The sequence below is a fragment of the Heterocephalus glaber genome, unplaced genomic scaffold, assembly GCF_053883595.1.
Source record: "Heterocephalus glaber isolate CG9 unplaced genomic scaffold, H.glaber_assembly_v1.0 deba00000331, whole genome shotgun sequence".
NCBI classification, from domain to species: domain Eukaryota; kingdom Metazoa; phylum Chordata; class Mammalia; order Rodentia; family Bathyergidae; genus Heterocephalus; species Heterocephalus glaber.
Window position 1 is genome coordinate 63,171,154 of NW_028258142.1, and position 27,808 is coordinate 63,198,961.

At 45.2% G+C, this 27,808-nt stretch overlaps 1 long non-coding RNA gene across 4 annotated transcripts in view; it reads right to left on the reverse strand.

The window, feature by feature from the left end:
- Window positions 1-22,061: 22,061 nt before the first annotated feature.
- Window positions 22,062-27,808, reverse strand: part of LOC110350851 (uncharacterized) — a 216,557-nt gene continuing 210,810 nt past the window's right edge. For all 4 annotated transcript variants that reach the window (XR_002397767.2, XR_015444762.1, XR_015444763.1 and 1 more), the window contains one exon: window positions 22,062-27,681. This is a non-coding gene — a long non-coding RNA (uncharacterized LOC110350851). The remainder of the gene's footprint in view (window positions 27,682-27,808) is intronic.

The following is a 27,808-nucleotide window of genomic DNA, read 5'->3' on the forward strand; positions in this document are numbered from 1 at the left end:
GTTTCAAGTATGCACAGTGAGTTCTAGGAATTGTACAACCCTGTGCCGTAAGTAAACCATACTGTATTATTATACACTTAAAAATCTGTTAAAAGGGTAGATCTCATATTATGTATCCTTAGCACAATTTTTTTAAAGAAGATAACTACTCATTATTCCCTCGTCTGTAAATGAAAGTTTATCTGCAGGTTCGAATATGTATAGAAAGGTTCCATATTCAAGGAGTTGACTGCTGGTTATACTCCCTCTTAGAAGTTAACAAACCGAAGGCAAACCTGCTCTGTAAATTAGCGGATGTAAAGTAATTTCTTATTTACAATGAGAACTGACATTAGGAATCTTTCATGAAATCTCGAAGAGAACTGTTTAAAAATAGCTGTTTTTAAAAAAATCCAGAGATACTAAAGACTGGGGAATTTAGTATAATTGGTCATAAGGATAATCCCCTAATTCTTTCAAGAGAATACCACAGTATTACTTTTTTCTACAGTAAACTACTTTAAAATATTATGCGGAGGTTTTAATTTTGTTACTGAGAACATATAAAAATTTTATAAAATGCTATCAGTCTAACCTCATGTACATATTATGTGGATGTTTTATTTCTATTAAATTTAGGTAGTTAAATTATTTTAAAAATCAGAAAGATGCCACAAAGCAGTGTGAAGAGTCTAAGACTGAAAATACTGACAACAGGTCACCTCTGTTACTTTCACTGAGCACTGCATTCTCATTTAAATTCTTTCTATATCAACACATCCAATCCTCAGTCTCCCTGTGAAGCAGGCACTCTTATTATGTGCATTTGATATCTGGGGAAACTTAGGTGGAGAGGTGACCTCATCCCAGGTCCTGGAGCTGAGGAGCTGTGCAGGCAGAGTTGAAACACTGCGGTGGGATGCTTTAGCTTTTAGCCAGACTTTCTCCGGGCCGGGCTCTTCCCTGAGTACATCCAAGAAAGCAGAAAGGAGGAAACACCTGGCACGGGCTCTGCACACACTAGGTGCTTTGCCAGAAGGGCACTGGTGACACTAACATATTTGCATCACATCTTTGGCACCTCTGAGCTAGGAACGAGTAGCTACATTAGAATGCACAGGAAGTTGAAGCTGTTGAATGTTTTCAAATCTCCTTTTCAGATGCAGAGCTGCTGGAGGAATAGAACATGTGGCTGGGAAGGGATTCTTTAGAAACAAAGGCAGAGTCTCTGCATGGGATGAAATGTAATGTGGAGAATGGCCCATCTGGATAATTTTTGACTAGGAAGAGCTGTAATTTCTAAGAAGTGAGAAAGAAGAAAGGAATGACAGCCTTGACTTTCTGCCGAAAAATATTTTAAAGCTTCACCTTAGCATGTTTCTACATGAGAATTTAAATTTTTCATACCCACATACACACACTAAGGTTGCATCTATGCAGCCAAATACAATATTTTACCTAAGAAAGCTTTACAAGCACCCTGATACTATGCTGTTTTAGTTGGAGCCAGGATCAGGGGGCAAAAAGCCTCTGCCATTTTGTTCCAACCTCAGATATCCAGAGAATGACATGGTGTGCCTAGCACCAGACCAGGCGTATGGAAGCCTCAGCATGTCTAAGACACTAAAGGTCTTCGTCCTGGGGACTTGAAAAACGAATGAAAAATCTCCAAGGTGAAGCAAGTGTGTGCTGTGGTTCATGACTATTATGCATAGTCCATTCTACATTTAATGATGTGTTGGCAGTAACAGCAGGAAATACGCTTAAGCCTTTAACGTGAACCATGCACTCCAAATGCGTATCCCACCGCAGGCATCACTTCATTAAGTAAATAAAACCAGGCCAGCAAGATTTTCCCGCAGCTGATTCTGGCGCTGCGGTGGTTTCTGAAACAGGTGTAGAGGATGGCTGGGGGCAGGATCTGGGGACCGGACAGGCCTCCCGGGGCTCCGAGGCGGGAAGGAGACGGAGACGCAGACTGGGAGAGGAGCTCCGACAGGCCAGGCCGGGGCACGACCGGAACCCCACTCCACTTCGTCCAGTTCAGAGCTCAACGGCTCGCTCAGTTCCCGAACGGGGACGCAGGTCTGGAGGGTTTCGCTCCCAGCACCAGCCCCGAGCAGTGGCCTGGGCAGGGCAGCAACAGAAGCATGACGCTCTGACAGAACGTTCTGGATGACCAGCCGGCAGCACTTGGAGACTCACCAAATCTGGGGCTGTCAAAGAAGACGATGCCTTGCAAACCCCTGAGTGACGCAGAGGGCAGGGCAGAGAAGCTGACTCTGGGCTCCAAGAACGACTTTGTGTCCTGCCCGGCACGGAGTGGAGCCGGGATGGTAACACGGCCCTGCAGGTGAGCACGGAGGAGGTAGTAGTACAGGCAGACAACCCGGAAGTGCCCGCAGGCGCATGCGTACAGCGACGGACACGGAGCACGCACACCTCCGCGCCAGCCCACACGCCCGGCACGCTCGCCCGGGCCCCTCCAGAGGTGTTGTCCACCCTGAGTCACCTTGTCCATGCTGCCCAGGTGACAGGCTTTTTCGCGTAAAGGGACGAGCCCCCAGGAAGTGTGACGCGGCAAGAGGAAGTGACGGGGCCCGGGCAGGTTTCCTGTCCTTCACGCACCCGGCATAGACCTGGAACGTACTGTGCTCTCTTGCATGGTGTCCCAGCTGCAGTCCCGGCTGGAGGGCTTAGGTGACACCGGACCTTTGGGTTTAGTGCCAGGCACGTGGATACCGGAGCTAGAGGAAGACTCCAGGGAGGGCGCGGACCTGGCTTGGTCCTGAGGTACAGCATTCGTTTTGTCAATTTTATGCTTCATTTTGTCCATCGCTGTCCTTTTAAAATTTGCTCTGGGCAAAAATGGTTTCCATAGAAATGTTCCAGTTGGACGTTTTGTCGCACATCTGGCACTTTGAGCTCCTTAGATGTGTTGGCTCTGCCACCTAAGAAAACCGGAACTGGTTTCAGCTTGCAGGACTGTGGATCATGCAGGTCCTCGCATTGCTGCCGCGTGGGGTTTACTGAGCTGGTTCACACAGTGGAGCCCGGACTGGCCCGGCCCCGGAGAGGAGCAATGATGCTGCATCCACCTGGGGCACAGGGGCTCCTGGGGCTCGCTGGCCCCGCGCCCCTTCCTCTGTCCTGCTGGCGGCTCTCTCTTCGCTCCGTTTTTCAGGTGGAGAGGTCACTTCCGGGAGGTGAATCAGGATCTTCTTTGGGTCCTGAAACCTGAAATACCTTTCTCAGAAGATGGCACGACTTTGCTGTGGTAACGGCCACTGTCCCTTAAGGCCAGCACTGGCCTCTTTTGGAGGACACTTGGCTCCAGGCATGGAATTAACCCCAGTCTACCTCTCTGGGGGACGGCTCTTGGAAATGCAGGTACTCAACATTTGTACTTTGCTTGATTTAGAAAAAGTTGCCTAACTCTATTGATCATTAAACTTTCTCAGTTTGACAGTGACATTCTTATGAAATATTCTGATTCTTTATCACCTTGATTTTCATGGTTCTTTGCTGGTACTGGAAGTTGAACCCATGCCTTACAACTGAGCTATGTCCGCAGACATTTTCACATTGTCTCACTCCATCACCAAGCTGCCCAGGCTGGACTCCCAACTTGTCATCCTCCTGCCTCAGCCTCCCAGAGAGCTAGGATTACAGATGTCACCACGCCCAGCTGACTCCCTGCCTTCTCTCACATCTCCAAGACTGGTCTGAGCTTAGACCATGACAGTCACTGGAAATCTGACTCTTTTATCTTCCTTTTAGCTTGTAGACTACATGATGAAATCTGTATTTAAAAAATGGCCATAATATCTAATCCCTAAATTATAAAAAGTGTTCCCTACTCTCACAGCCAAGCATCCCCATCTCCCTGTGTCCCCTTCCGCTTTCCTTACCATGTGAGCAGGGTCTGCAGATGGGTGTGGCCACAGTCACAATCGAGGTCCAGAGGCTGGCATCTGTCACTGCTAGGATAAGAATACCAGTTCTGCAGCATCGCTTAGCAGCCTCCCGGGTGTTCCGCCCTCTTCTGAACTCCTTTCTGCCCGTTTCACACCTCCCTCTGCAGATCCCTTCTGAACAAGGACTCATCGATATGATTTCAGAGCCAGTGCAGGGTCCAAATCCTTATGAGAACCTGCTGAGCCCTGTGGACCCCTTGCTTGAATATTCCTGTGCAAACACACACAGGAAATGTGCCAGAGCCTTTCAGTGAGCTCCCAGTCCTCCCGGAATCACCTGCCCACTCTGGGAAATCCAGGGCTCACGAGGGGACAAGGCAGAGATGGTCCCCAACCCCTGTGCCTGCCTCTCGCACTCCTTGGAAAGAAAACACATTTCATCACGCTTCGTATTGTCCTCTGGTCTCTTTCTAGCACTTCCTTTGTCCCGTAAAGAAAAGAAACAGCGGTAGTCAGTGTAGCTTCCTGGCAGCGAGCTGCCTCCAGTCCTGCGGGCACAGGCCAGGCCGCCTGGCCAGCTAAATGGGTGCAACCTGAGATCATATTAGGTGAAATAAGCCAGTTTCTCTGATATGAGAAAATAAAATTCTGAACTGCAATTTCTAACTGAAATTTTATATTCATTGACTACCTTCTCCCTACTCTGCCCCAGCTGCTGATCAGCTCTCTGCTCTCAGGGCCCAACTTCTGTGGATTGCACACGTAAGTGAGATCAGACAGTGTTGTCTTTCCTGAACACATCTGTAATTAGTGGAAAATGGACAGTCAATGAGCAGAGACGCTCACCTGTTTAACAAGGCTGAAACTCAGATTTCCTGACTATTTGCCCCCACACACCAACCAGAAGGTCACTGAACTAACGATTTCCTGTCACTGCTCACAGTCCTGCTCTGTTCCTGAAACAATAACATACACTTTTTAACCTCTTTGAAAAAAACCATTGATCCCAATCTTGTATTTTTTAAAATCTGGGACTTTTTTCTCTGTAGCTGTTACACCTTTCAATAAAAGCCTCTCTCGTTTCTACTTTGGCATGTCACTTCCTGAACGAGGAAAGCAAGTATCAGGCTTTTAGAAGTATTCAGCTGAGCACATCACACCTACATCCGGGGAGTGAAGTATGAAGTGCCTGTTCTCTGGCTGCACAGATGCCACTTCCGGCTTCTGTCTTTTCTCTCAGCTGTGTTCTCCGAGGATCACTCTGTTGAATCACTCATCTCTGGATATGCAAGGGATGCCGCTACTCTGATGCCCTGTTTTGAAATCTCTATTCCACATAGCTTTGCAAATCAATCAAATTGAGAAAACCAATTTCTTCTCTCAGTTTTGAGCAGTACTTTAAAAAACAATAAAAATGTAAGTTACGTTTAAAATGTGGCAGGAATATACTAGTTATCATTCTGGAGTTTAAAGATGAACGTAGTGCCTTGGATGTCACAGATACATTTATGAAAAAAGAAATTGGCTTTTAGAAGGAGTATTTTTCTCAGTGGAATTTAAATTTAAATTAATGAGAAACAATCTTGAAGATGCATGATTGCTAGAGTGGCTCCTTTTGGATCTCACTGCATTTAGAAGAAATCGAGTTATCTAGCAAATTAGGGGGAGAAGCTACCTCTGGATGTCTGGGAATGCGCATGGCAAGTGATGAATTTTTCCATTAGTGGTAATGAACCGAGCCTGGTTGACTCCCCAGCACATCAGCAGAGTACAGCCCAAATCATCTGTCTTTCATATTTAATTCAGTTTGTTTGTATACTGCATCTTCCACTCAGTATTTCCCCAAAAGCAATTTCAGGAATGACGGAATCATGAGAACATACTTTACAGGACTGGGTATCTATCCTGATACCAGAATCAAGGACATGGACAGGAGTCTTGGGAGAAATAAACTCACTCCCCCTTGTTCTGTGCTTGTCTGAGTATTGTGTGGTTAGGATTAAAGGCTAACACATTCATTCGTGGAAGTGAGAACTGCTTTGTCTGTTTTGAGAAATGGAAAAGACAATAAAGACTCAAAAAGAAAGCACATTCAAAACAGTTTCAAAATGCTCCACTGCAAAACCACAGCCTGATAAAGCTGTGTGGTATTAAAGTAAAACTGTGGCACACGGGTAACTGCAGGGATGTGTGAGGAAAAAGCAAATGAAAAACAAGAACTAGCAACTTGTATTCATACAACACTTCACTCCCGAGCGGCGAGCCAGCCACAGAGAATGATCTGATGGTGGCTGTTGTGGGATCGTTGGGAGCACCCAGGTGTTATTCTTCCTAATTTAATAAACAGACAATGCATAAGGGATCGGAAAAGATGTTCATCCACTCACCCATTCAAGATCATTAAGCCACTGCCTCCTTCTACCTAACTTATGCGCTGGTTTCCTTTTCATGGCCTATTAATAATGGGCTACTCAAAGGCCACTTGTGTTCATGGTCGTAATTATTTTATCAAAATGTTTAAAGCCCAGTAACAGGAGAGAATGACACAAGTGTCCCGGGTTATTCCAATGCACGTGTAAGCAAAGCACGGGCGGCCCCCGTGGGAGTACACTGTCGGCACCTGTGTAATAGCCGTAGTCTGCTACTTGCAGTTTAAGGCCAAATTCTACTACGCATGGTTCACTCCATCCCTCCCTCCATCTCCTTTCTTCTAACCATATTAAGTGAGCAGCTACTATGTGCCAGGAGCTGTTCTAGGCAAAGGAGTTAATGAAATGAACAGAATTACACATCATAAAGATACACACATTTACACACACATCACGCATACACGTGTATGTGTGCATACACAGATGATAGTTATGTAGTGACACAGGTTTCAGATTGAGCACAGCCTCCCCAAAGGAGTAATGCGCTTCCCCCTTTCCAAGGACCAATTTCCTGCCCTTTCTTCAAACCACACTGACAGCACTCGGAGGACAGTGTGCATGTCACTTCTGGGAGGTGGGGCGTGCTCTGTGGTTTCTGCTCTTTTTCCCTCTCTCCTTAGGACCGAAAGCATTTGTCTGTACTTCTCCTAAGCCATCATTTCCCATTTCGCACTAGGCCATCTGCATTCATATATTCACGTCACAGTTCCAACATGATTACAGGACGAGCTCCCGGCGGCCTATTGCTCCCTGCATCATTTCTTATGATTCTGTCTGTGTGCCTCGGACATTGCAATGTTTCAGGCGGTGTTTCTGGAATAAATAATGAGTCGAGACTATCAGTGAAATCAACTTGCCTCAGCGGAACTGCACCACTCCTTGGTCACTAATAGTTGCCGTTTTATTCTCCTGGGAGCATTTCTCCCGTTCTGTATCCTTTCCCCTTAGGATTCTGAGTCTGTTTCTTACTCTGCAGGCACAGATGCCCCGGGTGCGCTGCCAGCTGCAAGGCTCCGTGAGGGCTTCCGGCCTGCTGCCCGGTGCTGGATCCCCGAGGAGGGTCCACTAGGGAGTGGGGACAATGAGGGGAGCACAGAGGAGGTGACATCCGGCCCTGATGATGCGGTACCGCCTGCGGGTGTGCGGTCTGTGGGCCACAGGGCTGGAAGAGGACCCTGCAGCAGCGGAGGAGCTGAGCCACTCCCACTCGGCCTGCGGGGCTGGGGGCTGCCGGCCGTTGAAAGCTGGAAGGGGCCCCTGAGAGATGCCACGTGGGGCCCGTCCGGCTGCAGAGGGGAAGTGGTAGCTCCGCGTGGAGGCCCAGGCTCCGTGAATTCAGAGAGGTCCTGCGGTCCCAGTCACAGCGAGCGGGAAGAAGTGCAGAGCTCTGACCAAGAAAGGCCCGAGCACAGGGTGTAGGGGAGGTCCAGGAGCCAGAGGAGGGGACCCCGAGGAGGCACGGAGAGCCCAGAAGTGACTGCAGCGTCCATAGCACTGGAGAGAGAGCAAGGCCAGCAGCCCTGCAGGAATGCAGCGGGCGTGAGCCCCGGAAAGCGACCCGGGCACTGGGACGGACAGGAGCGAGGTGGCCCGGTGGAGCTGTGACAGCGGCTCTGTGCCCACAGCTCTGTGACAGGGAAGGCGAGTGTGAGATCGGAGAGGGCAGAGGTGGCCCCGTGGCAAGCCTGCGATGGCCGTCAGTGACTTCAGTGGAGAAGCTGTTGCTTGTGTTTCAAACCGGAGCGCCGTGGCGTGCTCACGTTTGCTGTGGTTGTTGGACAGATCCCAGGTGAAAATAAGCATCATTCAAGCGTGTGCTACTTAACACCTAATCATAAAGCCAGAACCCACAGAACCAGCATTATGGCCAATACACAAATCCTACCCACCTTGCAAAAGTGCCCGGTGTGTGCTAGCGAGACCCACGTGTGTTGTGTCTGCAAGCAGTTTATTCGTTTTCACTGCAATATATTTTTCCTTTGTACAGGTATATTAAGAGATGTTCAGAGCTTATACAGAAGATTGTTAAGAAGGAAGAGTACAGCTGGCTTCCATCTTCCGCACCCCAAAATAAACAAAAGAAAAGCTGGAAGCTCCCCAAGAAGGACTGCTTTAAGGAGAAGGGGAAGGAATGGTTCCGGAGGGGCACCGTTTTCTCAGCAAAGCAGCTGCCAGGTTGGGCTGGGGAAGAGAGCAGAAGCCGCAGGGAGGAGCACAGACCCCGAGAGCTGAGCAGCCACACCAGGACTCCACTGAGGGCAGAGTGTGTGCACGAGCCAGGGACAAAGACGCTGCCCCTCAGACAATGGAACAGCAGTGGCCTTGGGGACGCAGGCTACCACCACATCCAAAGCCGGAGCCCAGGGAGATGGCCGGTCTCCTGACCTCAGCTTCCCCTTCCGTGAAGCAGGGATCGTGGCTATTGCAAAGGGCTGGTTGTGCTGGCCAGATAAAGCCTTGGCGTCCAAGTGTCGTGAAATAAAGTCTTCAGGGTGCATTAGTAACAGTAAGTAAGGGGATGAAAATTAGTGAAGATGCGCCAGGCGCATGCACCAGTTCCCTGGGAGGAAAGCAATCGCGGAAACTGAAAAAAGTAAAAGCACAGGAGCTTTGCTGGCAGAGCTGCACCTGCAAGCCCCATCTGGCAGTCAGAGCTCTGGAGACAGGGACAGATCTTCCCCTGACCACAGAAGGGGCAGTCAACAAACAAAGGGGTGGAAGCCCTGGGAAAGGAAGGGAATGTGGCTATTTTCAGGTCAGATACTTTCCCTGGAAACTTCAGTAACTATCTGTATCAATATGTATTAAATATCTACAGTGTTTTCCTCTGAATCACCTAGAGAGTTGTTCTGTTTAGTAGAAACCTTTAAAATATAACAAAAATTTCACAGACTCCCTTGTGTGACCTCTCTCTTAAATACTGGTAACCTCAGACTTGACCGATTAAATGAACATGAAGTGATTTAAAAAGCTTTTTTTGAGACAGGCTCTAGCTATATATTTCCAGCTGGTGGAGGTCCTCCTGCCCCAGCCTCCCAAGTGCTGGGATTACAGGCGTGCACCAGAATAAGTGACTTATTCTTTTTAGGGGCTAGCAATTTGATTTCATTATTCTAAAGTGCAGTACACTTTGAACACTCAGCACAAATGCTTACACCAAGAGGCAACGAGATATTTCAGCGTAGCCTCCTGAATGAGGCACAGTTGACTCTGTCCACAAAATAGCCTCCATCCCTTCTGTAAGCGTCCTTGGCAAGGCCAATCTCCTCCTAAAGGGGCAGTGTACAGCCCCCACTCCGAGGCCCCACCAGTTATGAGCACGAATCATATGCGGTCCAGGCATGACAGCAAGGGCCACTGGTTTGTGTTTTGTTTTGTTGCTTGGTTTTTCTTTCTGCTGATTTGATTTTGGGACTGTGGCAGCTGGGGTCATGTCGCTGAATTCCTTGGCACTTATTCTCCTGAGCAAAAAAATGGGCTTTTGGAGCCACTGTCAAATGGAAGCAGCACAGGCCGGGGCCCTGCAGGCGGCAGAGCAGGAGGTGTCGGTCAGCAAACAGCGACAGCCACCCCGCTGCCCGGCCGGCCACCTGCGGTTCTCTCCCTTTCTAAAGACTTTTTTAGTGTTTGTGAGTTACCAGCAGAGAATTCTTAGATAAACCTGTGGGTGGGGAGGATTGCACAAGGCAGGGTGTTAGGCCCGACTGCATGAAGATCACTGCTCAGGAAACTGTGCTATTTTGCTCTTCTAAGGATTTCATCGTCTATGTTACAGTCGCATGAAACAGCACAGAAGCCAGGCCTGAGGATAGCATTTGCAGGAGAGTCCAGGAGGAGGGGAGAGGAGAATTAAGATGTGTTAGGTCCATGCACCAGCTCCTCTCGATGAATGTCATCATCTGTACTGCAAACATGCGCTGGTAAAAGTAAAAAATGTAGAACCCAAGAAGCAGAAGACTGCGGGGCTCTCGCCTGTGGGAGGCATCTGGGTCACAGGCTTCACTGCAGGACAAGCAGGGCGGTTTCCTGGATGTGACGGATGCGTCTCACCGTGGGGCCCACTGCCTCCAAGAAGCAAAACGTCTCACTGTTCCACCCAAGCCAAGGAGAGCGGTGACGACCCCAGGGCAGCAAGTGGGTGCCGTCCCGAGACCACAAGCAGCAAAGCGAGGCCTCCTAATTTGGAGCCCAGGGAACTGTGAGCACGAATCTGCCGCACCAGCTCACGTTTTAACCCAACAGAGACATGCAAAGGAGATGAAGTGAGATGAGTGATGAGCGCTGTGGACAGGGAAGCGCCATGAGGCCCAGAATCAGAATCTCGCAGACACATCTCCCATCTCCCCGGGGGCAGCGCTCGCGTCTCCAGGGAAGCCAGGCCCCAGTGGGCCCTCAAGCCTGGGCGGGCTACATCGCTGGTGGGTGCCCAAGGGTCCTGGGCTGTCTGCACGGCACAGCTGACTACAACCACACCCTCCAGGTCGGCCACAGAGGGGCTCAGCTAGCAGTAACTTGTGAGCAACACAGCCAGGAGACTACTTTCACATTCTCGAGGAAATGAACATTTTTGTAACTTTTTTTAGAACTGATTCTAAGTGGCGTCATAAACTGGATCCCGCCCTGTAGGAGGCTCTGGGGCTGGAAACAGAACGTGACTGCAGAGGGCACCAGAGCACATGCAGGGCGGGCTGGGACTGGCAGGTGTCCTCTGGGAACCACCACACGCTTCCTTCCCGCCAGGCGTGCGACCAGCAATCGGGTCTTTGTGTTTCTGAGTCAGTGATGGCTCCCCACACACGCTGAAAGAGGCCTCCTGGTCCACAGCTCCACTTATTCTGCACTGTCCCTGCACTGTGCATTCATGCTTGAACTTCCTGCAGCTCCTGTCATTATGACCGAGGTCACTACCTTGTACCTGTCAGTAAGTGGCGGGATCCTGCAAAGAGGCATAGCCCATGGTTTACTCTGGGTTACTGCTCCGGCATTATTTACCTTACATTAATGTAACCCTAAGGCCCCTCTGCCTTGCCTACTGCTATGGCTGAAGGAATTCGCAAAATTCAGTAACAGCAGCCAGTCCTGACTAAGTAGGCAATGCACCTCTTCCATCCGGCTCCACGTAATAAGGAAATTAATACCCACTCTGACAAATGCAGGCCTTGAAATAAACAGTAACTGGAATTGGAGTATGATGATATAACTATTATATCACCAAAGTGAGAATAATCAAGACAAAGGGATGATTACAATCATTATACCTAGTTTAATACTTTCATAACTGAAGCTTTTAGTCCACATTTCTGATTTATAAGTTTCTTGGTGATATTTCATGTTTTACAGAGTACTTTAACAGTTCCACATATTAAAGTGGAGGTTAGCACTCAAGTGGCTTATATTCTTTATTATTTTCTATAAAAATTATGAGTGATAACTACAACTATCTTGCCAAACTGCTCGTGTGTGTGTGTCTGTGTGTTGAATCTGGGAATAAAATTTTTATATCTGGAGATCATTTTGTACTGGCTTTGTCTCGTGCCAGAAACTTTTCAGTCTCCCTAACAGCTCATGTAGGTATAGTATTTGTGTGTGGTTTATTATCCATTTTCCCTTCTGACCTTAAACCTTCTTCCTTCACAAATGAAGGGCGTAATTTCCACCACCGCTCCAGTTCTGCGTGCTGCTTCAGGTAAGACAAGGACTTTCAGATGAGCTGTTAGAAGACATCACATTCAGGATCAGCTGTTTCAGTGCCAAGCTGTGTGGGGATGGGAAGACACTTTGTCCAAGACTCATTTTTCCATGCATAACATGGGGATAATGAAATTTAACTGTGCATCATAGGGCTGTGTGGTGTATTCAGTAAGAGAATACATGTGAAGACATTGTCAGAGTGGGTAAGTGACAGGTACGCATTTACTGTGATTTCTAGTACAGCTGATACAATAGATTCTTTACAAATGGAAAGACGCCAACATTCAAACTTCAAATCAAATGTCTGCAAGCAGCTCCCAAAAGTCAGTGGTGCTGTGCACATGATCCTCAGTCCCGAAAGGAACGTCCTGGCTGGGTTAGCACCTGGGATTTTAGGCATCACATTTTAATAGTGGTGTTTATTTTCCCAAACATGAGAAAGGAACTATAGAATGTGAAAAACTTACAAGGCTTAGGAGTGCTTTTTCTTTAGAAAAGAATAATCCATTTAGTTCACATTTCAGAGTTGTCTAAGCATTCAGTTTAGCTCAGATAAATTCTTGAACAGTTTGAGTGATTCCAGGGAATCACTGAAAGTTCATTATAGAAAAAAATATATATGTATATAATTTCCTGTGCCTGGTAGATAGTCTAAAGATCATTAATCTTGGTTCTTCAAACACCTTCAGGAAAAGTGGTTATTCTAACCCAGTTCCTGGGGTTGGCAAGCATTTGGAGTTATGGGCCTTACATTTGGAATACAGATCCTGGACTCTCGATATTTACATCTTAATAAGTGTACATATGAGTAAGTTACTTGTAGTAGAATAAATCTTGTCCAGGCAGAATGCTATACATCTCAGAGAGTTAGGTGGACACATACCTCTCAGACTAAACAACATCACAGACATTGGATCAGGGCCCCTCTGACCTATAGTTTTATTTGCTCTGGTTCTAGCTATTTGCTCTGTGGACAGCTAGTCAGAAAATGTATGGAAAATTCCAGACATAAACAATAGGTTTCTATGTAGTGTGGTGAGATCTTGTGCAGTCCCCCTTTCTCCCACCTGGGACATGAACCATTCCTTCATCCAGTGTCCAGCACACCCGTTAGTCACTCAGTAGCCAACTCTTTTTGCCTAGAAATTGCAGTGCTTGTGTCCAAACTGCCTTTATCATGGATAACGGAGGGTACTGAAATTAAACAGGAAATGAGAAGTCACCTTGTCCAATCATCTTGTTTTGCAGAGGAGGAAACCAATGGAGGCCCAGAGATTGGATGGATTTGTCCTTTGTCCTACAACCTGGTGTTATAAGGATGATTCTTATATTGCTTTTGCTAGAGGCCTGAGCCCACTTGAAATTATTTTGCTTGGAAAAAATAAATGGACAAATGAGGTTTTCCAGTCCAGGGATATGTTAGGATCAATGAGTGTGTGAGCTCCTTCCCTCCAGAACTTGGCACCTGAGGACAGAGGTGCATCCTCACTGCTGGCCCGGGAAAGCTTGTGAGGAGGTTACACTGTCACCTTGTGGAAAAGGTCAAGTGGAGACATGGAGATCAAAGGAACTGAGGATGACAGGCAGCCAAGTGGTCCCTTGGTGCTCAGAGAGAAAGAATGAAGAGCTGAGCATGGTGAGAGCAGGGAGAGAGACATGTGGGCTAAGGACAGCAGCTCCAAGGCATCTACCAGAAATTCCCGTGAGAACACAGCTAGAACTGAAACAGAATGGTAAGAAGTATTTCAAGAAAAAATGAGGTGACACAAAGAAGGATTTTGGCTTCACGCTGAGAAACCAGTATCACAGGTAAATTCAGTGAAAAGAAACCCACATGTAGATATTCCTGGGAGAACTCAAAACTTTATCTACACACACACACACACACACACACACACACACGTCAGCTCACAGTAGACTCTGTCACCACCACAATATAAATCCGGAAGCTCAGAGGATGCAGTGTGGACAGAGCTCTACAAAATAAAAGGCCTTTCAAGTTCCTTTCATGGGTGGGATGTGTTTCCTGATATGCAAATATTTCAAACATGATATTCAGGTCCCCGTAGACAAAGAAAAACAAACCTTGAAGCTAAGTGTGTCAGAACAAGGAACAAAAGATGCTAAGCCAAGAAATAAGGAGGATGCTGGGGCTGAGACCGACTAGGATTATCGCAGAAGCCAGTGACATGGATGGAAAGAAAGGTGCGTGGCTGTTGGAAATACCATGGCAAAAATGTTTGCCCTCCCCCGCTTCTTCTTTTTTGCCCCAAGAATTTATCGCTCTCTCTAACAAATGAAAAGCAAATAGTAAGATCCGTAACATCAAATTCAATTAACACCTCTGGGTGTACTGGTTTAGGAAAAAAGAAATGCACATAGCATTTCATCTTTCCCAAAAGAAAGCCAGATTAATGTTCTAATGACTTTGATAATTAAGGGACTGTGTGTTTGGGAAGGTATTTGAGCATATTAGAATGACCACTAGAATAGTTCTAAGCCTTCCTTCTAAACTGGAAGCTGTCAACCAACAAAATGGTCTTGAGAGGAAGGAAGGAAGGAAGGAGAGAGAGAGAAAAAAAGGAAAGGAAGGAAGGGACGGAAAGAGGGAGAAAGGAAGGGTACACAGGTTTTTCCTTTTTTCCACCATCATAAACAACAAGAAAAAAAGCAAAATATTTAAGGCATAAAACATGTTGACATACACACTTCTTTTGAGACAGGGTCTCACTAGTGCAGGCTGGCCTTGAACTCGCGGTGTATCTCCTGCCTCATCCTCCCAAGTGCTGGGATTACAGTTATGCGCAACCACACCTGGCCAGTATATGAAGTAATTATAAAAATAACTACAAATAGCTTAAACTCTTATCAATGGTAAAAGATTCAGGATTTTCTTTTCTAGGCCAGTCACATGCTTTTCTAAAAACCATGCCTAGATAGAATAATACAGATAGCTAAAAGTAATAGAGCAGACATTCTTTGAACACAATCATGTGTACACAAAATAATTTTATTTGCATCCCCTAATCTAAAACAAGACAGGACAGAGCTCAAAGGAAAAAATAAGACAGGGTCATTTCCAACTAACAGAATCCAGAACACAAAGATACTGTGTTCTTAAAACTCACAGGCAAACATATATTATCAAATTAATGTATTTGAGGAATTTTTGACACCTGAGAAACTGTATTTTATTTTTAAAATGAAAAAATTGTATATTCAGTCTGATTCTACTCAGGAAAACATATACATAGAGACATATATGAAAAACATCTTTGAAAAATTAAACAGATTTAGGCACATAACTTTGTAGTTAGAACACACTCACACACACACACACACACACACACACTCTCTCTCTCACACACAGGTGCTTGGAGTTGAACCCAGGGCCTTCTCATTGAGCTACATCTTCACAACCTGCCCCATTTTTCTAAAAATATGAGACAGCCCCACTAAGTTGCTAAATTGTCCAGGCTATGCTCCAACTTTTGATCCTCCTGCCTCAGCCTTCCAGAGTTCTGAGATCAACCTGAGCTCATGTGGTAATAAAAAATAAATAAATAAAAATAAATATTTTAAATCAATTTAAAAATAATGTAAACTGGTACTCTTTTGACTTTAGTTTTCAAGGTGGGTTAAAATGATCAGATACCATTTTGGCTTCCCCTTAGCTGATATTCTACTGTGCTTACCCAGAAACTGAAGTCACATCTGCTTTTGTCATAATAAGGGTGCAGTCCCTAGAACTTAGGCAACTCAGGTGCCTGTGCATCTTGGACTTAATAACATGCTCAGAAGGTGTCAAAGGACACAGCATCTTTGGAAATGATGCCCCAGTTGCTGTAAAACTAAGTAGCCCACACAGAATTTTCTTTTTTAAAGAATTTAGAAAAAAATGAGTCCTTAGATAATTGTTCCTCAATTCCATGAAATCAGACCCATACATTAACCTTCAAGGGTTTTACAGCAATGGGTGGAAATCACGTAAAGTTCCATGACTGATCTTCTTCCACCTTATCAATGCTTTTCTTAACTCAGGCAATTACTCATGTCCTTCTGAGAATGAAGGATATTTAAAGTCAGATAATCATTTTGCTTGTTACTTATTAAAGTAAAAATACTTCTACAAGCTATTTTTAAATTTCCACCCTGTTTAATTTCACTGTGTGGTAACAAAGTCAAAGAAAATGGCCAGTGACAAAGGTGTCGCTGACCATGCACACCTGTCACTGAGGTGCTCTGTGAGTGTGGCAGAAGCTTTACCTGGAGGTGACAATGAGTTAGAAACTGTCCTGCATATAAAATAAAGGCACGCCTTTGGGAATCCTTTCCCACTTACTTGTCCATCTGGCCATGCTAACTTTATCAAATTTAAAGAAACAAAAAGTCATTTCACGTGGTCTTTTACTTACTTTTTGTCTCTATGAAGAAGGTGCTAAAGTGCTAAGGCAGAACAACTTCAAGGTTAGAAATAAAATCAAACTATTAGCTGAATTTTAACTGGGAGGGTAGAGTTTCAGAGGTGAGTTAAACAAAGCATGGCAGTTTGGAGGGACTTCATGCCTTCCTGACTCTCAGACGTGCTTGGGACTACAGTGCCTCAGGCTCAAAATTCCCTTATTTTCCCCCCTCAAGGTAGGGACCTGAGACCTTCTGGAGATTTCTGCATTTTTACAAAATGTGGGAGTTGTAAAGGCTTTCACAAGGACTGGCCCACATGGGGCAGTTTTGGGCCACTAGGAGAGGAAGCAGAACAAGGGCTAAGTGAAACATCAAGCCTACAGATGACAGGAAAAACCTGAAAGAAATTAATTTAAAGCAGAGACAAGAAACCAGAAAAATGAGCATCTCTACAGGAAATGTTATAGTCGTACTGGAAAATCCATTTACATAGGAATGGGGAGTATCCATCTGGTTATTACCAGGAAGGAGAAAAATATTTTCACCCAGTTGTTAATTTATTAAAATTGTTACTTATTTAAATTAATTTTTTATCTTTCTGCTCATGTCAGGCTTTCTATTCTTTTAATGACCAAAGTAATATGTTTGTTAAAAAAATCCCAGTGATACCTTAGTGTACAGAGTTAGAAAAAAAGCATCCTTTACTCTTCTACTTTTCACTTTTAATTTCCACCACTTTCTCTCGCTCTCATTTTAATAGTTACCAAAACAAAAAGAGTGTGCGTGTGCTGTATTTTGCTTCTCAAAGCATGAACCAGAGGCATTGGTATCGTGAGAGCTTGAGAGAAACAGAGCATTCCAGGTTCCACACTGGCCTGACCAAGTCAGAATCTGTGTTTTTACCAAGGTCTCTGGTCACTCATATCCCTAGTAAAGGACATTGAAAGGTTGATCGCTGTACTATATCCTACAGAAATATTAGTGTATGTGTCCACACACTCTTAATAGCAGAGAAATGAGAAACAGTGGAAATGTCCACCAGTAGGAAACCAATCAATCATGATGCTGTCACAACTGTCACTTCTCACTCATCCCACTGAGGTTCCGGCCCTCTCTTCATAACCAAAGATGCACCGATGTTCCTCGAAATAGAAGGAATCCACCACCAAGATGCCATTGTGAGTCCTTCACAGCTAGGGCCAAGTTGGTCCATAACTTTTTCTTCCAGATTGTATATAATTATAAGTATACTATATATTATAATTTTAAGATTTGATAAAACAATATATTATGTAATAAAGTAAATAAAAGCTAAACATCTTAGGGAAAGCATGGCAGATTGGAATATTGAATTGATCTTTTCTCTTTGATAACAAGTTCTTTTCTCCTCTGTAAAATACTAAGTGAATGAGAGGCTATAAATTCAGAGACAATGAAATGCACTGGAAAAGCATGGTGGCTGATGAGAGGTCAACACCCTGGTGGGGCTAGAAGTCAACAGCTTGGAGAGACAAGGTCTGGAAGCAGTGTCTTTGGGTGTCACCTCCTCAAAAGACAAGGCCACAGCACGCAAAAGTCACCCGAGCGAGCTCCCTGCATGTTTGCGGTCACTCTCAAAAGTGACACCAGAAGGCTGGCCAGGATTTGAGAAATGCCTTCTCTGTGACAGGGCAGAAGCCAATTGGCCTGACAAAATCCAAGCGACGTTCCCGGGAAAGGGAAAAGGTCATGCAGGAAGCAAGAGGGAGGCCCTAATTTCACACATTACCACAGAGGGAAGGGACGGTGCACTGTCTATGCAGTCAGAACAGCATGCAGTGAAAAGCAAACCAAGAATAAGAGTGTGCTCTTAGAAAATGGAAACATCATAGTATGACTAAAAATTCAAATAGAAGACTAGAAAACGAACTTGAGGGTATATTTCTTCAACCAGAACAAGGAGTTTAAAGCTAAACAAGAAAATTCCAAGCAAATGGAAACAGTAGTGCTATTAAAGAATACTAGGAGCACATTTCCCAGAAATAAGTTATGTGTTTCTAGACTGACAGGATGAATGAAAAGAAGTCCTCATTAGAACATCAGGGAAAAAAGTAAGTTCTGAAAATTTCCAGAAGGGTAATTCTTGCAGAGGTAAGGGGCAAGCTGTGGGGGAAAACAACCCTGTGGGCTGAGAGCTGATTGGAAGCAGACTTCTCAGCAAAGATGCAAAGCACAGCATGCAGTGATAGCACCGGTATTTGGAAGAGAAGGAATTCTGATTGGAATTGCACCCATAACTAAGTTTTATGGGCATGGAGACATAAAGTTATGTTAGTTATACCAAAACATACCAAAACAATAACAACAACAACAAAAAAATCCCACCTCTCACGAATTATATCCCTGAAAAGCCAGGAAAAGGAGAACACAGACCATAAAAAGAAAAAGAAAGAATTCTCAAAATTCAGGGGGCCCTGATTCTAGCCTCTGTTGGAGGCAATATGAGAAGGAAGGCAAAGGGGGTCCCAGGTGGAGGTTGGAGGCAGGAAGGCAGTCGTGTGGATGGACGGTCTGGCCTGGAGGATACCAGTTCAGGTAGAGGAGGAGAGGCCTCAGGGCCGGGGGGAGACATGATTGGTCCATGGGCTTCCTCGAGTGGTTCTGCAGCTGAGAGCCTGCCAGGTGAGACACAACTGATCAAAGGCAGTCCAAGGCTGTCCAGAGTGGAGGCCGGAGGGGTCACAAGTGGGATGGAAGATGTTTGATAAAATCCACCCAAGATGCAGGCAGATAGCTGAGGAAAGTTCTCCTTACAGAAGAGTAGCTACCTCGAAGCATGATGGGAGAGAGGAAAGAGAGGGCTCAGGAGCGAAAGGGTCCCCCATGTCTCCATGGAGACACATCAGACCATCCCAGCTGAGATCTGAGAAACCGAGGGGGAAATCCCAGTGCTGCACTCCTGATTGCTTCTGAAAGGGGCCTTCCTGAGCGTCAGCATGCAGGACTGCACAAGACACTCCTCAGCTGCGCTGGCCCTCATTGCTTGTTGTCCTAGTACTGTTCTGTTCCCAAAACACAACTCTTGGATACTAGCTCATTGTGCATGTGTGAGAGCATGTGCCAATCCATTCATCTTATAATTGGGTTTTTATAATCACTTTTTAAAATTCTTAGAACTGTTTCAGTTGGATGCTGGTTTATGGTCTCCAAACTTTCTCCCTGTCGTGTGCTCGTTGTACTGAGCCCAGCTTTTCTGAGATTTAGGGTTGGGATCACCTTTGATCCCTTGATTACTGAGGTTACATTTGCGAATGCTTTTGTGCATGTTCTGGGTGGTTGGATTTTGGGTTCTTAACAACTTCTTATATTGTTGCTTAATAGGGGAATGGTCTGAACTGTTTGATTCTTAGAATTTATTGGGTTGTTTGTTCATACAGTCAGACTCTGCATACTGTATTTGTGTTTCTGCTTGGCCTATTTGCTGCCTGTCTGCAATGGTTGCCTCAAGCTCTCTTTACCTTGTTCTTTTTCTTTATGTCCTGAAGTTACACTGTCAGTAGCAGGGAACCATATCATTAGGGAATAAGACTGCCACAGTCTCATTAAGGAAACTGACTTTGTTGACTACAAAGAGTTCTACTCCTAGCTGAAGAAGCTAAGATGGGTGCGGGTACCCATGTATGCAGAGTAAGTGGCATCTAGACACTCAGTGAGGGCCAGGACAAAGCCTTGAACCTGAACACACACACACACACCCCATAAACACATGAAAAGAAGGCAATGTCTGAAATAACTTCCATCTTTGTTCTTAGGCTGACACAGCCATTCCAAGTGAATTCCAAACAGAGTTTGCGCTGTGCTTTAGGTTTGCAAAAAGAGCACCCAAGACCATGTTGGACCGGTCAACACCGCACTCCTGGCACCAGATGCTCCTCTGCCATTTGTGTTGTCTCAGGGTCAGCAAACTGGCAGGGGGTGCCCTGCATATCCCACACCCCACACCTGCACGGGGGCCAGAGGCCTTGTGCCCTACCAACTCTGCTGGCTTTCCATGCACAGAATATGATTTGTTCCCAAATAAATTATCCCTGGAGGTTTCCTGGTACAGAAGTAGACCAAGTCTTGCAGAGTTTGTGTGCTACTCATATCTGATCCTGAACCCTGGCTCCAAAGGGAATTTCTATCTTATAGTTCCAAAGTTACGATCCTGAAATACTTCTATATTAACAAATACTACAGCTACTTCATTTTATTCGCTATGTAAATTCATTCAAATAAAATGTAAATTGTGTGATAATTGTATGTCAAAGCCCTGTTTTCATAGAGATAAGAACTGATGAAATTTCTTTCAAATAATGGCTTATGCAGATTCTCCATGAACTCCAAACAGCCTTGAAGATTTTCGTTAACCCCCTGACTGTTTTAGTGAAAATCTAAGTACGCCTGTCTGAAATCCATCTAAAAAGGACAGGCAGGATCTACCAGATCTGTTGATGCGGGGACTATTTCCAAGTGTTCTTCAGTGGCATCTCCATGGCATTGGTCCCTATCAGCGTGTGCAATGTAAGTCCCTGACAACTTATTTTAGGAAGACTGTTTACTTCCTTTCAAAACACCTGGCCTTCAATATGAGAACTAGACATTAAGACACGAAATGGTACAAACGACACTCACTACTTGCAAGCACCTGGAGGTCCAGTACTTTATCCCAAAGTAGCCGAAAGAGCCACTTTCCCAAACTCGAGTTTGTGCCTATCCAGGCTTCAGAAGCGGAAGCCAGCTGGGCTCTTCCACCCAGGCCCAGCTGACACTGAAACTGCTTTCTGTTTGTTTTTCTTTTCTTCTTCTTTTTTTAAAAAAAATGTAAGGATTCGCCCAGGGATTTTCTCAAATAGTGGTTGTAAGAGGTATCATTCAATTTGTTGGGAAACCCAAGCTGGAAATGATTATAATAGTACATGGAGGATTTGGGAGAAGGCAGTGACATCTAAAAATCTCCTTTCAGAGATGGAGGGAGGGAGAGGGAGATGGGGGAATGGATGTAAGAGAATTAAGATGTGTTCTGTACACTCACAAACTCCCAACTCTACAATGAATGTAATCATTGCATACTGCGAGCGTGCACTAATAAGAGTAAAAATTTAAAAGTGGGAATTCTCATCTCTTGTTTACTATCTCTTTGACACATAAGAACAAAATACATGATAACCATGGGGATGTTATGCTAGATTTCTGGCACACATGTAAGTGTGTTCGTGTATGTATGCATGTATGCATCTCAACAGATATCACCAAAGATAAGTGCTGAAGAACAGCATTTTTAATCTTTCATATTTATGCCAGTTTTAGACTATGTTAATAGAAAAAACATGAAAACAAACCCAGAGATGAGAAGATATCAAAACAATTGTGTCCAGTTGTTTACAAAGGTTAAGTGCACAGTTACATTCATAGATTGACTGTGTCAGTGACAGGGGATGAGTAGGTGACGAAGTCATGCGTACAGATGTCCGGTCCTTCCTGAGCTGCCTGCTCAGTACCCACCACCCGTGCCCCAGTCCCCGGGACTGCTCCAGTCAACAGTGACTCCACCAGGAAACTTTCCTCATTCCTTGAACACTAAGGAGTGTGGAATTTATTAAAGCGATTTGCACTTCCTGTCACAAGTAAGTTAGAATTTATTTACCTGATGCCTTATGAATCATGCACACAATTCTGAAAAACACAGCTGTCAAATTTTGGTCTTTTCCATTCTAAAGAGAAGCCAGTTCTGGGACTCTTCACTTCATTTTCCATCTCGGAGAGCCTGGTGTCATTATGCCTTTGGACACCTTGCTTGTACCTCAGTGAGCCACCTACATCACAATGAGGTCTCCAGCTAGAGGGAGCCAGGACTTGACGGCGAGGCCTCTCCTCAGCAGCTTGAGGTCCACCAGCAGGACAGGGTCTCGAGCCTCCTGGTTTCCTAACAATGTACCATCATTCTCAGTATCACAGACCTTCAGTATTTCAATTTCTTCTCTGTGCTGCATAGAATGCTGTCTTTTAAACTCTTCTGTAGTTTTCTAGTCTTCTAGCTCACTCAGAAGTTCTGAGCCCAAAGCTGGGCATGGTGGCTCATGCTTATAATCCCAGCACTGGGGAGGCTGAGGCAGGAGGATCACCGAGAGTTCAAGGCCAGCCTGAACTACAAGGTGAGATCCTGTCTTTAAAAAAAAAGAAAAGAAAAGAAGTCTGAGCTCAAACTTTAAAGACTATGTGTCACACATCCTCAGGATTATTGATACTTAAATAGCACAATTAAGGACAGCAATCAGGCCGTTTGGATCAATGGGTGAGCCAACCTCGGAGCTGCCGCCCCAGATGGCACATGCCCACTGGACCCTGCTGCCCTATTTCCCAATCCAGTGAGAGAGGTGAATCAGCGACACTCAAGGACAATGGGGGAGGCAAGCCAGCTCTGACGAAGGGGCAGAAGAGCGCGGTGGGCTGCCAGGGAGGGGCTTATTCACCCAGCCCCAGAGCAGGGCAGTGGCAGGGAGCCCCGAGGGACAGAGGACAGAGCACATGACTGGAGTTCTGAAGGAGGCACATGTGAATGCCCACTCGTTCACCTGGAGATGCCACCCCTCAAGAGTCTACAATGATGAAGCGCTGGACTCTCCAGGACGCCAGGCCAGAAGTCCTCAGGGGTGGCCACCTTCCACAGCTGTGCCATCTGCTCCAGCAGCCACTGGCCAAGTGGGCCACTAAGCCTCCGGGAGATGGCTAAATGTGACTGAGGTGCCGAAGTTTTAATTTTATTTACTTTTAATGAATTGCAATTGAAACAGGCTCGTGAATCCCATGCTGGTGTGGCAGCTATGGACTGAATACCTGGGAGCACGGAGAAACCCAAGGGAGACCAGAGCAGTGCCTTCCATAGTCACACACCCCATGACATGGTGTCGGCAGGGCTTTATCTTCAAGGCCAGATTTCTGCATGAAGCGTTAATCTATCTACACATAAAGCACTTACATCATCACTGGTGTGCCTGGGCTCATCGAAGTCATCATCTTCTGCCAGGAAGAGCTCAACAGCCGTTCTGAACTCGTCCCACCCTGCTTTCCATCCTGCAACCATAATTTCCAAACAAACTGAATCCCATCACTGGGCTCTTCCCACTCTGCATGGCTCCTTGGTACTGTCGAAGTAAGCCCACGTCCCCAGCTGCCCATGTCTTCTGCACCTTGATTTTCTCTCTTTACTCACTATGTGGCCTCCTTACTCACCTTTTCCTGTTCTCTGAACCGACCAGGCTCTCTTTGAAGTGAGGACATTTGCATGGGGAATGTGTGTCCCACTGCTGCCCTGGATAACTCCTAATCACCCTAGACTTCACCCTCTCAGGCTACTCTCTAAGAGGGTAGGCCCCATTTTATATAGCATAATCAAATGAAGTTATTTGTTTAATGTTTACCTCTTGTGTCAGAATGTAAGTTGCAAGCCTGCGTGTATTTCACCATAGTGTCTCTAGCACCTAGCCTGGTGTTTATTGAGTGAGTTCCAGGTTCTTCCCTAGAGGCTTACAGATAACCGGAAATTCCCATTATAGCACAGAGATGTTGCTGGGAAGTACTGGTGGATGCCAGGCCCTAATGTATGGTGTTCCTAGAACAAATATTTAAACCTCCAACACACGTTTATTACATTATGGAACAATAAGAAAGTAATGTCTCAGACACTCCTTATGTTCTCAGAACTATGCAAAACACCTTGAGGGAGAAAAAGAAAAAAAATAAGAGCTGGCCTATTCAAAGGTAGCTTTGGAAAGAGCTTAAAAATCCAAACAACTTTTAAACAAATCAGAGAAACTGATGTTTAAAAACTTTCAGCAAGTCACTAAATAAGAAATATACTGTATCCTAGTAAATAAAGGCATCCAAGAGAAAAGAAAGAATCATGGGGTGTACAAACAGTCTTTCCCCCAAATTGTTCCTCATGGTACACTAGCAAAGCCCCATTCCACAGGTTGGGATATTAAACTCCCAAACTTGTACCGACCTTCAGCCAGCTCTGTGCAGCTGGGAGTGGACCATACTCGCTGCACGGCCAATGCTACTCCACACTGCCTTCAGTGGTATTGAGCCCACTAGATTAAATCAAGGTTTAAAGCGAAAGTTTCAAAATTAATCTCCACATATTTGTCTCCAATCCCGGGTGGGTATTGCGATTCTCCCTTTGTTAGAGTAGAAGGAGAGGCATGATCCAGTCACTGGGATGGGAGCTGTCACATTAGGGATCACAGCCAGGGACATAGCAAATGGAGGTGAGAAGAGAAGAATAAAAAATGCAAGGAACTGCATGATTTTCCTGTTAAGTTCTAAGCGATGATGCATCATGGGTTGGCTCAACGGTGATTGGAGAACCAGCCACTGGGGAGAAAGGACCTGTACATTCTATAGCAGCTCACATAATTGCCTCTAAGCTAAAGGGAACCTATGATCTCATTAATGTTTCTCTACAGAAAACAATTGTATTATTTTTGCCAAAAATATCTTACTTATAATATGAATATTTGGAGATGTAGGTCTCAGGAAAAAAATGCTCTCACCTCATTTCTTCAGAGAGACTATCTCTGGGCTTGTTCTTTTAAGTCTTCTTTTTACCATTTCTTCTGAGATTAAGAAATATCCCCAGTATATTTGCTTACCACCTGGTCCCCCTTCCTAGTGTGACTTGCGAACTACTATGTCCCTACCACCCACTAAAGCAGTGAAGGGCAGGTGGTAGTAAGTATGCTTTCTGAATAAATAACAATAGCCATTAACACCTGTAGCCATTATCTGGGTAGATCCTGATCACAATGCAGTGAACAGTCATGATTTTATTCTCACTTCTAAGTATGTACTGTGAGCCACTCACTACCTCAAGGAGCAGGAATAACCTCTGATTCATTCTAAGTCTTCAATAAAAATTTTACTCAGCAGGAGTAAATCTAATGGCCAAGATCTTTTCACAAGGACAAAAAAAGAAGCAGAAAATATCCGTACCAACTGTGAACTACCTGTAAAAGGACCACTGCTTCATCCTAACACGAGACTGTGGTACCCTGTCCTCGTGGGAGCCCTGTAGTTACCACGGCTCTGAGCTGTCCACCCGAAGTGCATTTCCCTCTTCCTTGATGAGCAAACCCTGATTTTGTTCAGGACAGCTATATGCTCCACTAGAAATGTCATCTTTCCAATAGTTCTCACATCCAGATGCAGTCGTTTGACGCTGTCCAGGACAATAGGACCTAGGGGAAGGCCCTGCAAGGCTGACTCTAAATGCCTTTCTCTCCCAGGCATGGCGGAAGAGGATGGACAATGCTTTGCCCACTTACCCTTTTTCTGAACTTCCTGTTATGCAGATGTGAAGTTCACAAGGTGACAGCACAAGGACAAAAGCAAAGGCATTGAGGAGGGAAGAGACAGGCCAGAGGGAGCCTGCACCATGCACTGCCAGCCGGGGACCCTCAACACCAGTGATTCAGCCTGGAGGAAAATCAGTCTTCTCTCGAATTAAGCTGCTGCAAGCAGCTTTTATGCTACTTGCAGCTGAAAAAGTCTTAGGATACAACAGCAATTTTATTTTTTTCCTTTTGTGCAATCAATCAATTCCCTAAAAAAAAAACACCAGCAGAGCTGCAGGTGGGGATCTGATGTACTGTCACAGAAAGATGTTACGTAAGGTATCAAGGCAAAACCAATGAGTAAGAGGCTGCACTGGTCACTAGAAAATGAGACTGGGACTGGTCCTTTCTTATTTGGCGACTTGAGTGATGTAAACGAGGAGGCGTTTCATTCCACCCAGGATGGGTAGGGATGGAACCTGAGAATTGTTAGTTTACTCAGTATTGTGATGACCCAGAGCAGAACAATAATACTGGCACTGATGAAGGCAAATGAAGGGGATCTTGTAGTCATTTAAATATATATTTTAGCTGCAGACGGATGCTGACCAGCAACAGAAAATAAAGATCAAGATGAGCATTCTTGTCTTATTTCAACACTAATTACTCATTGTTGAAAAAGTATTCAATTTGACCCCCTTCATTTAGGAAGTTGTTTTTATAAAGAGAAAACATTAGCATTGGATGGTAACGTTCACTAGAGGTTATATAGACACTGCTTCTCTGAAAAGGGAAATAGATTTAAACATCAATAGAAACAGACAAGTTATGAGGTGTGATTTAAATATATGGTGAATGTTTAAATTTTAAAAATTATTAAAGACACATTCACATTAATTTTTCTCACATTACTTCCCTTTGCTTCAAACACACTTATCCCACCATTCTTGTCATTTTCTGAAGCAGTTCTGGAGTCCTCTTTCCTGAGTGTCTTTACTTAATTGACCAAAAAAAAAAAAACCATGGTGAATCCTGCCACTGAGCGCCATCCAATGGAAGGCAGCTTTGTAAGAACATGGCAACCTGTGCTCATCCACCTTACTCACCAGACCTGACACCGTGTGACTTCTGACTTCTCTCCAAAGTCAAAAATGGCCATGAAAAGGAAGCATTTTGAGCTGATTGAGGACATCAAGGCAGCCACAGCAACACAGCTAAAGACACTCACAAAAGAAGACTCCCAGAACTCCTTCAGGAAGTGGCAAGAGAGATGGGATAAGTGTGTTTGAAATAAAGGCAGGTGGCTTTTTAGGAGAATTAGTAGCCGTTTGTCTTTCACTGTAATAAATTTTGAAATTTAAACATTCACCTTATTATTTGACCACATCAAGATACTCGATCTTCTTGGTTTTAAAATAAAAATAATCATTGAGGGTTACTGCCTAATAAAGAGACAGAGTGTTCATGTGCTAGACAGTACTCCACATACTAGGGGTTTGGCCACTACCAAAACGGGGAGACTGTACTGTTTGGAGTGAGCCGCCTAGTGCCAAAGACGGAACAAACCACCAGATAAGCTCAGCTTGCAGTCGGGGGGGAAGATGCATGCAGACACAGGCCATGGGCAAGGCGGAGAAAGTGAAAAGCAGAATAACCGTGCTTATAACAAGTGGGCTAATGGCCACAGAAGGCCTTTTCTTACTCTCTTTGAGTGGACCGGAGAATATTTCAGTAGAGGGAACGTCTGAAGATCCAAGAGAATATCTAATTGCAGGAAAAGTCCCAGCACGTGGACAGGATGAGGGCGGGGCAGTGGCGTCCACGTGAAGCGGGACTGGGAGCAGGGAGCCCAGCGTCCATGGAGGAGACACCAAACAAAGCACCCTTCCAGGAGGGCCTGGTGGGTCCCTGAGGGCAGAAGACAGAAGTCACCACCGACAGCTTTATTTCTTGGCAGAATGGGCTGTGGGTCAACAACTGGGGCTGAGACTGGGAGGTGATGGAGTCTTAAACTCAGAACTGCAGCAAATAGATC